Source organism: Leptodactylus fuscus, chromosome 3 (genome assembly GCF_031893055.1).
Source record: "Leptodactylus fuscus isolate aLepFus1 chromosome 3, aLepFus1.hap2, whole genome shotgun sequence".
Lineage (NCBI taxonomy): Eukaryota > Metazoa > Chordata > Amphibia > Anura > Leptodactylidae > Leptodactylus > Leptodactylus fuscus.
Genome location: NC_134267.1, coordinates 77,162,510 through 77,174,421, shown reverse-complemented (window position 1 = coordinate 77,174,421; position 11,912 = coordinate 77,162,510).

The following is an 11,912-nucleotide window of genomic DNA, read 5'->3' as shown; positions in this document are numbered from 1 at the left end:
AGGTGGACAAGGACAAAGGCCCAGAACTCCTTTATTATATGATAGATTTTTCCTGTATAGAAGTCAGATGTGCTGTCTACATGCTGAACAGTTCACGCCACTGCAGCTACATTTTATATGTCTTCACAGGTGGTAGCCGACTCCAGACAGCAAAGGGCCCTATGCAAAAAAATGTGTCAGGGCCCCTATTCCTCTTCATAGTAAGCTATTCAAATGTAATATATATATATAGGACACAAGATACATAGACGCCACTGACATATTGGAAATATGATGCATACACATCCCTCATACAGGCCGCTCACACATTTAAGGAGGTTGTCTGGGCAAAAAAAGTTGGTTTAAGAATAGGTTGGGGTACATGAAAAAAAAAAAACCTATAAAAAAAAAAAAATCACACTTGCTGCTCTGGTATCTTATATAGAAGTAAAACTATTCGCCAGCTGTGACATCCCACATCCATTCCACTGATTGGCGCCTCAGTGGTCACATGACTGCTGAAGCCAATCAGCGGTATCAGGAAGTGACGTCACGTGTCCTCCACTGAGGCCACTGGAAGACAACAATGGACCGGCTGGACTGGACTGGGCTGGGAAGGGGGGTACTGGAGCACTGGAAAAAGGCGAGTATGTTTTTTTTGTTTTGTAAGCCTCCTCCGGCCTACTTAAAATATCAAATTCTTGTCCGGACAACCCCTTCAACATATGCAGAGATGTCAGTGTGGAAGAGCCCTTTACAGGGTGATTTGCGAATGGCAGATTGCTGTTGGGAGTTACATATATTCATCCCTCTACAATAATATTATTTCCTACACTGTCACTGGTTAAATAAAATAATTCTGCCGTTTTTATTTACACCATTTAGTGATTATGTTAAAAGGGTTGTCTGGGATAAATGAAAGCTTCTGCCAGCGTTCTATCACGCAGGTGCCAGTTCCGGATCTCAGGTGTGGGCAGAAGAGGGAGACAGCGGCACCTCAAAGTCATCTCCAGGACGAGAAGACAGGTAAATATGATGGGCTGGGGTCAGTTAGTTACCTAGGTAGGGCTAGTAGTCCACGAGCTGAGTAAATGGAGGGGGGAGATGAGAGGGGGGAATCTGAGTAAACTGCAATGTATCATGGTACTTGTAGGCTAAGACAGCAGGAAGCTACCCATGAAAACAAATTCATAGAATACCAGGAACTCCCAGAGAAAGGAAGAAATCACTGAAAATACTGCTAAAGTTATTTGGCCGCACTTATTAACCCATTAATAGCACTAACAGACGTTTTTTAAAAAAATATATTTTTGCCCAGAAAACCCATTTAGGCTAAAGCCCCACATTGTGGAAACGCAGCTTTTTTGTTGGATTTTTTTTTTGAGACAAAGACAGGAGTGGATTGAGTAGAAGGTAGAAGTATAAGAACTTCCTCTAAAGTTCCCATTCCTTTAGTAGCCATTCTTGGCTTTGGTGTAAAAAAACCTCAACAAAATCTGCAACAAAAAAGCTGCAGCATGTAACATGGGGCCTTAGCCTTAAATATTGTTTTTATTTTGTCTGGTTCGTAGTGGTTTTGACAATACCAAATATTTCTATGTTAGGCTAGGTTATCACCTGTGCTGGGCTCTCAGTCGTTTGGGCCCACTGGAGGCCTAGCTGCCAAAACAGCGGATACCCTTAGACCTCATAGAGTATAATAGGGTCTGTCAGTTTCCGCCATGTTTATACTGTAACTGGTGGACAGAAAAGACCTCCGTGCAGGACTTTTCTTTCTGCCGATTTTCGGCGGTTTTAGCAGCGGAGACTCTGACACAGATGTGAACCTAACCTTATGAGGGACGAGGGAAGAAGATAACTTCAGGAGACAAGGAAAAAACAAAGGGGGAGGAGCGAGGAAGGGGAAGAAGGGAAATCAAGGATCAGAGACCCCATAAAATACAATGCATGTCTCAGGGGGTCCAGATGGAGCAGACGGCGTTCAGAGTATTATTTAAGCTAGCAGTCAAGGCCCCTAACGTCCTTCATTCAATCCAAAGACAAAGACCAGAAGGAGGATTCACACTCTTCCAGTTTCTAGCAATGAGGGTCTTTGCCGCAGTACAGTCGTACAAGATGAGCCTGGATGCCTGGCTACCTAGGTGTTTAGGAGGGAGGTTCAGGAGACAGAAAAGGGGATCAAGTGGGACCCCTGTAGAAAAGGTCATATGTCAGAGTCCTGACCTCACTCCAGAAGCTCAGGAGGGGATTTGTGCAGAAAATATGGTATAGGGTACTCTCTGCAGTACCGCAACACCAGCAGCCTGAGGGAATTGCCAGGATCAAAGCATGAAGGAGGGTGGGGGTGTAATACCAGTGCATCAACATTTTATACTGAGCCTCCCTAAAGGTCATAAACTGAGAGGACTTTTGAACCCGAGATCACACAATATGCCACTGTCCCGGGGAACTTACTATGTTTTTTAAAGGGGTTGTCCAGGATAAACTAAGAATTAACTCCTAAACTGAACCCCCTCCCTCTTCTAACTTCTAATTTACTTCAATTTAAAAAAAATCTATAATTCCCCATATCCCTGGAGCAGTCATGTAATCAACCCAGGACACTTTCTGATAATCCAGTGATGTTCCGTTTCACCATTTCCAAAACGGAGCGTCACCCCCTCCCCCTTCATTTCCATCAATACTTACCAAGCTTTCCTGTGTCCAGGAACGGCTTCTCCCCTCTTCCTCTCTGCTATTAATGGGCAGAATTGATTAGCTAGGGAGACGGGGAAAGCGGGAGGGGCTGGTAATGGGCGTGTTTGCTAGGCTATGGAGACAGGGAGGGGGGGTGTAACAGTGATAGAGGAGGGGGTAGGTTGAGTGAAAAGGAACTAGTGTAGAAACTACATAGGAATTTGTGCAGCAGGAAGTTACACCATGAAAACAAATGCAGAGGATGCCAGCTGCAGCCAGAGACACCCAGAAATCACTCCAAACACTGCTAAAGGTATATGGGTGTACTTTTTAAGGCATTACTAGCAGTAACAGATCTTTCTTTAAAAAATAAATAAATTCTGCCTGGAAACCCCTTTAACTGCCATTTAATAAAGTATGTTAGCAAAACAATCTATTCTGAATGCAGCGGCCAGACTCATCTGTCAATCTAGACGCTACAGCGATGCCTCCAGTCTGTGTCTGTCACTACATTGGCTGCCTATTCATTAAAGAATACAATATAAAATTATCACCCTCATCCACAAGGCTCTCCATAATGCTGCAAAGTTGCACTACTTCTCTGGAATACTGTATCTCAGACAATCAGATTAACTCCCAATTTCTACAGCTTGAAGGGCAAACTAAAGACACATATTTTCAGACAGGACTATCACAATTCTTATTGTAAACCCTTCCATACCGTAATTAGAATCCCTAAAATGTACTCTTCTCTGTTCATGTTCCCACATTACCTCACACGATATGATGCCATTTCAGACTAACTTATATGTCCAGGTAACATCTGCACATTAAAGGATATGACTGGTGACGGCTCATACAGTTTTATGTTTGTGTAATGACAGTAACCTCTGTTACAAAATTGTCTGACCACTGTATAAGCAATGCTACCTCCAATGCTGCCCCGCTACCTCTTGTGTCACCCCCTCTTAGATTGTAAGCTCTTGCGATTCAGTTGTGTGAAGTGACTATTTCTTTGTAATATATGTTTTTGTTTGTACTTGAACCCTATGAATTGTACAGTGCTGTGGAATATGTTGGCACTACATAAATAATTTTGTTTTTATTATTACGGTGTTATTATTATTAACCCCTTCCCGACATGCGCCGTAATAGTACGGCGCTGCAGGGAAGGGTTTCCCGCAAACCGCCGTACTATTACTGCGGGCGCATGGTGCGCACACAGAACCTGTGTGCGCACCATGCGCTGCGGGTAACAGCCATATGTTACGGCTGACATTGCCCTGTAACACCCGCGGTCGGAACTGGGTCCGATCGCGGGTGTTAACCCCTGATATGCCGGCGGTCAACATGACCGCCGGCACCTCCGGGTTTGGTTTTCAAATGGTGGCGATCGGCACCCCCCGCGCCGGTTTCGGGGGGTGCCGGTGTTCGTAGGGGGCAGCCCGGGGTCTGATCAGTGACCCCGGGTCTGCCCCATCACTTACCCCCTGCACGTACCTGATTGATCCTGCCTAAAAAGGAAGCTGTCAGCCTGTGCGTCCACACAGGCTGACCGCTTCCTATACTCTGCAATACACGTGTAACACGTGTATTGCAGCGTATGTGTAGTGAAGCAGTGATCAGCCGATCACTGCTTCAATCCCCCATGGGCACAGAAAAAAAAAATTGGAAAAAAGTAAAAATAAAAAAGTTTAAGTTTAAAATAAAATAGAAATAAATAAAGCCCCAAAAATCCCTTTTTCCCCATATAAAATGTTTTATTATGTAAAATAAAGAAAAATAGAAAAAAACATGACATATTTGGTATCGCCGCGTCCGTAATAACCTGAACAATAAAATTAAAACATTACTTAACCCAAACGGCGTACAAAAAAAACTTAAAAAACCGCACAAAATAATGATTATTCACCACCTTTCCCTTACAAAATGCTCAATAAAAAGTAATCAAATGGTCAGATGAAAACCAAAATGGTACCAATAAAAAGAAGAGATCTTCCCGCAAAAAATAAGCCCTCAACCAGCTCTGTCTAGCGAAAAATAAAAACGTTATGCCTTTCAGAAGATGGCAATGCAAAAATAATTGATTTTTTTCCCTAAATTGAATTTTATTCTGCAGAAATAGCAAAGCTTTAAAAAATAATATAAATGAGGTATCGCCGTAACCGTAGCGACCCGCAGAATAAAGGTAACATGTTACTTATGCTGTACGCTGCACGGGAAAAAAAATAAATGCTAAAAAGCAATGCTAGAATTGATGTTTCCTTTTACATCCCACCCAGAAAGAGTTAATAAAATGTAGTCAATAAGTTACAGGCCCCAAAATGGCGGCATTGAGAAGCACATCTAATACCGCAAACAACAAGCTCTCATATGTCCACATTGCCAGAAGATAAAAATAAAAATCTACCTTGTACAATGTGAACACAAAAACCCCAAAAGTCGCCAAATCATTAGGACATAAGTGGCTGCGACTAGAAGGAAATGTATAAGCTGTGCGAGCGTTTTCAGGGGACACCCCATATTTAGAGCTTATGAGAGATAATACAGCAGCGCTGATCCCCCAGAATGCCCCTCTTCCCCGTCCGTGTCATAGGAGCTAGTGGGAAAATAGAATGGGATTTGGTGTATCCAATTTACTCCGCACAGCTTACATATTCACTTCGGGGTTACTAATGCTCACTACATCACTTGATAAATTCTTTGAGGGGTGCGGTTTTCAAAATGGGGTCACTTTCTAGAGGTTTCCACTGTTTTGACTCCTCAAGGGCTTTGTAAATGCGACATGGTTCCTGAAACTGCTCACAGCCAGATCTGCCCTCTAAAAGCTCTTTGGCGCGCCTTCCCTTCTGCGTCTCGCTGTGCGTCCATATATTAGTTTACACCCACAAGTGGGGTACTATGGTAGTCCGGAGAACTTGCATAACAAATTGTGGGATGCGTTTTCTCCTTTAACCCCTTGTGAATGTGCAAATTCTAGGGCTAAACGAAAATATTAGTAAAATAAAATCAAATTTGAAAATTTCACCTCCATTTTGTATTAATTCCTGTTCAACACTTATAGGGTTAAATTACTAGGTATATGTTGTTTTGGCTTATTTAAGGGGTGCAGTTTTGAAAATGCGGTGATTTATGGGGGGCTTTAATACAAGGGTCTTTCAAAACCCCTTCATAACTGGATTAGTCCCTTAAAAAAAATCGGTTTTGGAAATTTCTTGAAAATTTTGAATCTTGTTATTTCACTTGTAAACCTTATAATGTCCATAAAAATTAAAAGGGCGCCTAAAGTTTGATGCCGACATAAAGCAGAAATCTGGGACATGAGATTTATGATATAATTTTGGCGGTCTGACTATCTGTATGCAATGCACATCATTTCAAACTTTATAAAATGCATATTTTTCAAAATTTCCACCAAATTTCCTATTTTTTCATAATTAAACACGAAACATATCAACCAAAATTTACTAGTAACATGAAGTACAATGTGTTACGAAAAAACAATCTCAAAATCACTTTGGTAAGTTAAAGCGTTCCAAAGTTATTGCCACATAAAGTGACACATGGCGGTTTTGAAAAATCGAGCTTGGTCAGGAAGTCAAAAAGTGCCATCGGCGGGAAGGGGTTAATAAAGCTAGTTTATTGTAAATTACTTTACTATTTTAAAACTTTAGTCATTTCTAAATTATATATATATATATATATATATATATATATATATATACATACAGTGTTGGCCAAAAGTATTGGCACCCCTGCAATTCTGTCAGATAACACTCATTTTCTTTAGTATTAACCCCTTAAGGACCAGGCCATTTTTTGGTTTCGCATTTTTGTTTTTCCCTCCTCACATTTCAAGAGCCATAACTTTTTCATTTTTCAGTTCACAGAGTCACATGATGGCTTATTGTTTGCGGGACAAATTGTACTTTGTAATGGCACCATTCAATATGCTGTGCAATGTACTGGGAAGATGGAAAAAAATTCAGAATGAGGTGCAATTGGAGAAAAAATGCATTTGCGCCATTTTCTTATGGGTTTAATTTTTACAGCGTTCACTGTTTGGTACAAATGACATGTTACCTGTGTTCTACGTGTCAGTACGAACGCGGTGATACCAAATTTATATAGTATTTGAAATGTTTTGATACTTTTAAAAAAATGATAAACTTTGCAAAATAGAAAAAAAAAATTGTGTCATCATGTTCTAACACCTGTAACTTTTTCATATTTCCATGTATGGAGCTGGTTGTGGTGTCTTTTTATGCGGGACAAGATGATGCTTCTATTGATACCATTTGGGGAAAGATCTGATGGTTTGATCACTTTTTATTAAATTTTTTATAGGAGGCAAAGTGTTGAAAAAAACGCTTTTTGGCTGTTTTTATTTTTTTTTACCGCTACACCGTTCGCAGTACGGGATAAATGTTTTAATATTCTAATAGTTCGGGCATTTTGGAGCGCGGGGACACCTAATATGTTTATGTTTAATGTTCTTTAATTACTTTTATAGCTAATCTAGGGAAAGGGGGGTGATTTGAACTTTTATATTTTTTTTATTTTTTTAATACTTTTAAAAACTTTTTTTTTTCTTCTGTTACATTTATGATCAGACCCCTTAGGTACCTTGAAACCTAGGGGGTCTGATCGCTCATACTATTCACTGCAATACTACAGTACTGCAGTGAATAGCAGAATCCCAGCACTTCTATTAGACGATGCCTCTGGCATCGTCTAATAGATCTCGTGCAGAGACAAGCCTGGAAGCCTTCAATAGGCTTCCGGCTGTCATAGCAACCGATCACCGCCCTCATGTGACGTTCAGGAGGGCGGCGATCGGCAAAACATGGCGGCGCCCGTGCCGCCGGCGCCGTTTACACACTGCGGTCACGTTTGACCGCAGTGTGTAAAGGGTTAACAGCAGCGATCAGCTCGGGCACCGACCGCTGCTGTTAGTGGCAGGTCCTGGCTGTATGATACAGCCGGCATCTGCCGTGTATGGAGCGAGCTCAGCGTGTGAGCTCGCTCCATGCATCCCCATGCGACCCATGACGTACAGTTACGTCAAGGGTCGCTAAGGGGTTAATATCTTCATTTATTTTGCTTGCAATGAAAAAACACAAAAGAGAATGAAAAAAAGTCACATCATTTTTACACAAAACTCCAAAAATGGGCCGTACAAAAGTATTGGCCCCCTTAGCCTAATACTTGGTAGCACAACCTTTAGGGTGCATTCACACTGAGTAAACGCTAGCTTATTTTGTAGAGTAAAATTACACTTGTAAATTTTGCTATCCCATTGACTTCAATGATTTTTTTTTACAAGTGTAAAAATACGCCTGTAAAAAATACGCCTGTAAAAAATACGCCTGTAAAAATACGCCTGTAAAATGTCATTGAAGTCAATGGGATAGCAATATTTACAAGTGAAATTTTACTCTACAAAATAAGCTAGCGTTTACTCAGTGTGAATGCACCCTTAGACAAAATAATGGCAAACAACCGCTTCCGGTAACCATCAATGAGTTTCTTACAATGCTCTGCTGGAATTTTAGACCATTCTTCTTTGGCAAACTGCTCCAGGTCCCTGAGATTTGAAGGGGGCCTTCTCCAAACTGCCATTTTGAGATCTCTCCACAGGTGTTCTATGGGATTCAGGTCTGGACTCATTGCTGGCCACTTTAGATGTCTCCAGTGCTTTCTCTCAAACCATTTTCTAGTGTTTTTTGAAGTGTGTTTTGGGTCATTGTCCTGCTGGAAGACCCATGACCTCTGAGGGAGACCCAGCTTTCTCACACTGGGCCCTACATTATGCTGCAAAATTTGTTGGTAGTCTTCAGACTTCATAATGCCATGCACACGGTCAAGCAGTCCAGAGGCAGCAAAGCAACCCCAAAACATCAAGGAACCTCTGCCATGTTTGACTGTAGGGACCGTGTTCTTTTCTTTGAAGGCCTCTTTTTTTTCCTGTAAACTCTATGTTAATGCATTTTCCCAAAAATCTCTATTTTTGTCTCATCTGACCAGAGAACATTCTTCCAAAATGTTTTTGGCTTTCTCAGGTAAGTTTTGGCAAACTCCAGCCTGTTTTTTTTTTATGTCTCTGGGTAAGAAGTGGGGTCTTCCTGGGTATCCTACCATACAGTCCGTTTTCATTCAGACGCCGACTGATAGTACGGGTTGACACTGTTGTACCCTCGGACTGCAGGGCAGCTTGAACTTGTTTGGATGTTAGTCGAGGTTCTTTATCCACCATCCGCACACTCTTGCGTGAAATCTCTCGCCAATTTTTCTTTTCCGTCCACATCTAGGGAGGTTAGCCACAGTGCCATGGGCTTTAAACTTCTTGATGACACTGCACATGGTAGACACAGGAACATTCAGGTCTTTGGAGATGGACTTGTAGCTTTGAGATTGCTCATGCTTCCTCACAATTTTGCTTCTCAAGCCCTCAGACAGTTCTTTGGTCTTCTTTCTTTTCTCCATGCTCAATGTGGTACACACAAGGACACAGGACAGAGGTTGAGTCAACTTTAATCCATTTCAACTGGCTGCAAGTGTGATTTAGTTATTGCCACCACCTGTTAGGTGCCTCAGGTAAGTAACAGGTGCTGTTAATTATACAAATTAGAGAAGCATCACATGATTTTTTAAACAGTGCCAATACTTTTGTCCACCCCCTTTTTTATGTTTGCTGTGGAATTATATCCAATTTGGCTTTTTGACAATTTTTTTTTTTTTTGTGGTTTTCCATTGAAGACAAATTATAAGAAGATAATAATACCAAAGAATTTGTGATTGCAATCATTTTCTGGAAGAAAATGAGTATTATCTGACAGAATTGCAGGGGTGCCAATACTTTTGGCCAACACTATATATATATATATATATATATATATATATATATATATATATATATCTCACCGAACAAAAAATTAGTCACCCTAGTGAGCAAGCACAGATGAATCGTTAACCTGTACAGATGGGCAGTGGTTGAGTCACATGCTCAACTGCGCGCACACTGCCTCTACGTGATCATAAGGTAGTAGCGATCAGTTAGTTTGTATCAAGCGATAATTGTACATAAACATGGGTAAATGTAAGGATGTGTCAGAGTGGCAAAAAGGGGCAATCGTGTTTGGTCATGCCCATGGCCATACGGTCAGTGAAGTTGATGGATTTGTTGGTGTTTCGTAGCGGACTGTTCAAGGTGTCTACAAGTAGTGGTGTAATACACTTGGCCACAAAACACGTCGTCAGAATTGTGGTTGGAAAAGGATCCTAACTGAGGGGGACCAGAGATGAGCTTCACAGCTTGTGGATCAAAATCACTTCCAAACCTGACAAGGATTGCTGCAGTCAGTGAATGAAGGTCCTATCCAACCTGTTAGTGAGCGAACATTACGAGGGGAACTGCATGCAATAAACATTTGGAGTCGTTCGCCTCGCAAGAGGCCATTGCTCACACAGGCACATAAAGCTGCACGTCTTCAATGGGCTAGAAATCACTGAACGTGTACAGTAGCTGACTGGCGGACTGTACTGTGTCGAATCACGGTTTTGGCCTTTATTCCAATGATGCACATCATCTAGTGCACCGAAGGCCAAATGAAGCATTTCACTCTGAATGTGTGCAAGGATATCGGCATCCCCGCAATTTGGTGGATTTGGGCAATCAACTCCTCAGCGAGTGGCTTAAAGGGATCCTATCTTTCAAACCCTTTTTTCTAACTAACACATCAGAATAGCCTTAAGAAAGAAGCAACATAGTATTAGTTAGATAATATTGTAGACGGCCATTTTCTCGTGGCCGGCGGGCATGCGCAGTCGGCTTGCCCAAGGCCTAGAAGTTAGAAGACTCTGCCGGAAGAAGATGTGGTGAAGACCTCGTTCCAGACAAAGATAGAGGCGGCGCTGGAGAGATCTCTCGCAGCATTGGGGCTGCCCCCAGTGCTTTTTGAGCGCTGGGATCCACCCCCAGTGCTGCGAAAGAACTCTTTTACATACCGACAAAAAACGGGATTTTAGACGAACGATGGCGTGGAGAAGACAACGAAAAGTAGGAGACGAATAGGCTTTCTTAAGGCTATTCCGACATGTTAGTTAGTTAAAAAACCTCCCATTGATTTCAATGTGTTCCGCGCGGAAGATGGAACCCATTGTAATCAATAGGAGTCTTTTTTTTCAGCGCTGATTCCGCCATGAGTTATCGTGCCAGAATCAGCGCCACTTTACTCCGTGTGAATGCCACCTTAGAGTCCCAGTTTCACTTTCTGTTCCCCAGTGAAACACGCTCCCACTCTTCTCCCACTTCATGAGGTGTGGGCACAATAAACATGATTGCAGCATGGAACACACCAGGCACATGTGCAGTGATGAGCTGGAGCCTGAAGATGTGGTTTCAAATGGGACTTCATCAGGATCATTGTGTTGACATCAGACAGCAAAGGGTACATGCAGAGCTTGACTTTTTCACAAGATTTTCACCCTCTTGACTCCAAGAAGGTAATTTGAATATTGAATAAAAGTGATTCTTTTTGAAGGATGGCAGGATCATTCAAAATTCATAAGGACATAATTTCAGAAGATAAGCAATGCCCTGTCAGGTACTGTGCTTTGTTTGGGTGCTAAAATCATGCGGATAGGATCCCTTTAACCCCTTCCCGCCGATGGCACTTTTTGACTTCCTGACCAAGCTCGGTTTTTCAAAACCGACATGTCACTTTATGTGGCAATAACTTTGGAACGCTTTAACTTACCAAAGTGATTTTGAGATTGTTTTTTCGTAACACATTATACTTCATGTTAGTGGTAAATTTTGGTAGCTATGTTTTGTGTTTAGTTATGAAAAAATAGGAAATTTGGTGGAAATTTTGAAAAATATGCATTTTATAAAGTTTGAAATGATGTGCATTGCATACAGATAGTCAGACCGCCAAAATTATATCCTAAATCTCATGTCCCAGATCTCTGCTTTATGTCGGCAACAAACTTTAGTCACCTTTTTATTTTTTACGGACATTAGAAGGTTTACAAGTGAAACAACAATATTCAAAATTTTCAAGAAATTTCCAAAACCCATTTTTTAAGGGACTATTCCAGCTATGAAGGGGTTTTGAAAGACCCTTGTATAAACCCCCCCCATAAATCACCCCATTTTCAAAACTGCACCCCTTAAATAAGCCAAAACAACATATACCTAGTATTTTAACCCTATAAGTGCTTAACAGGAATTAATACAAATTGGAGGTGAAATT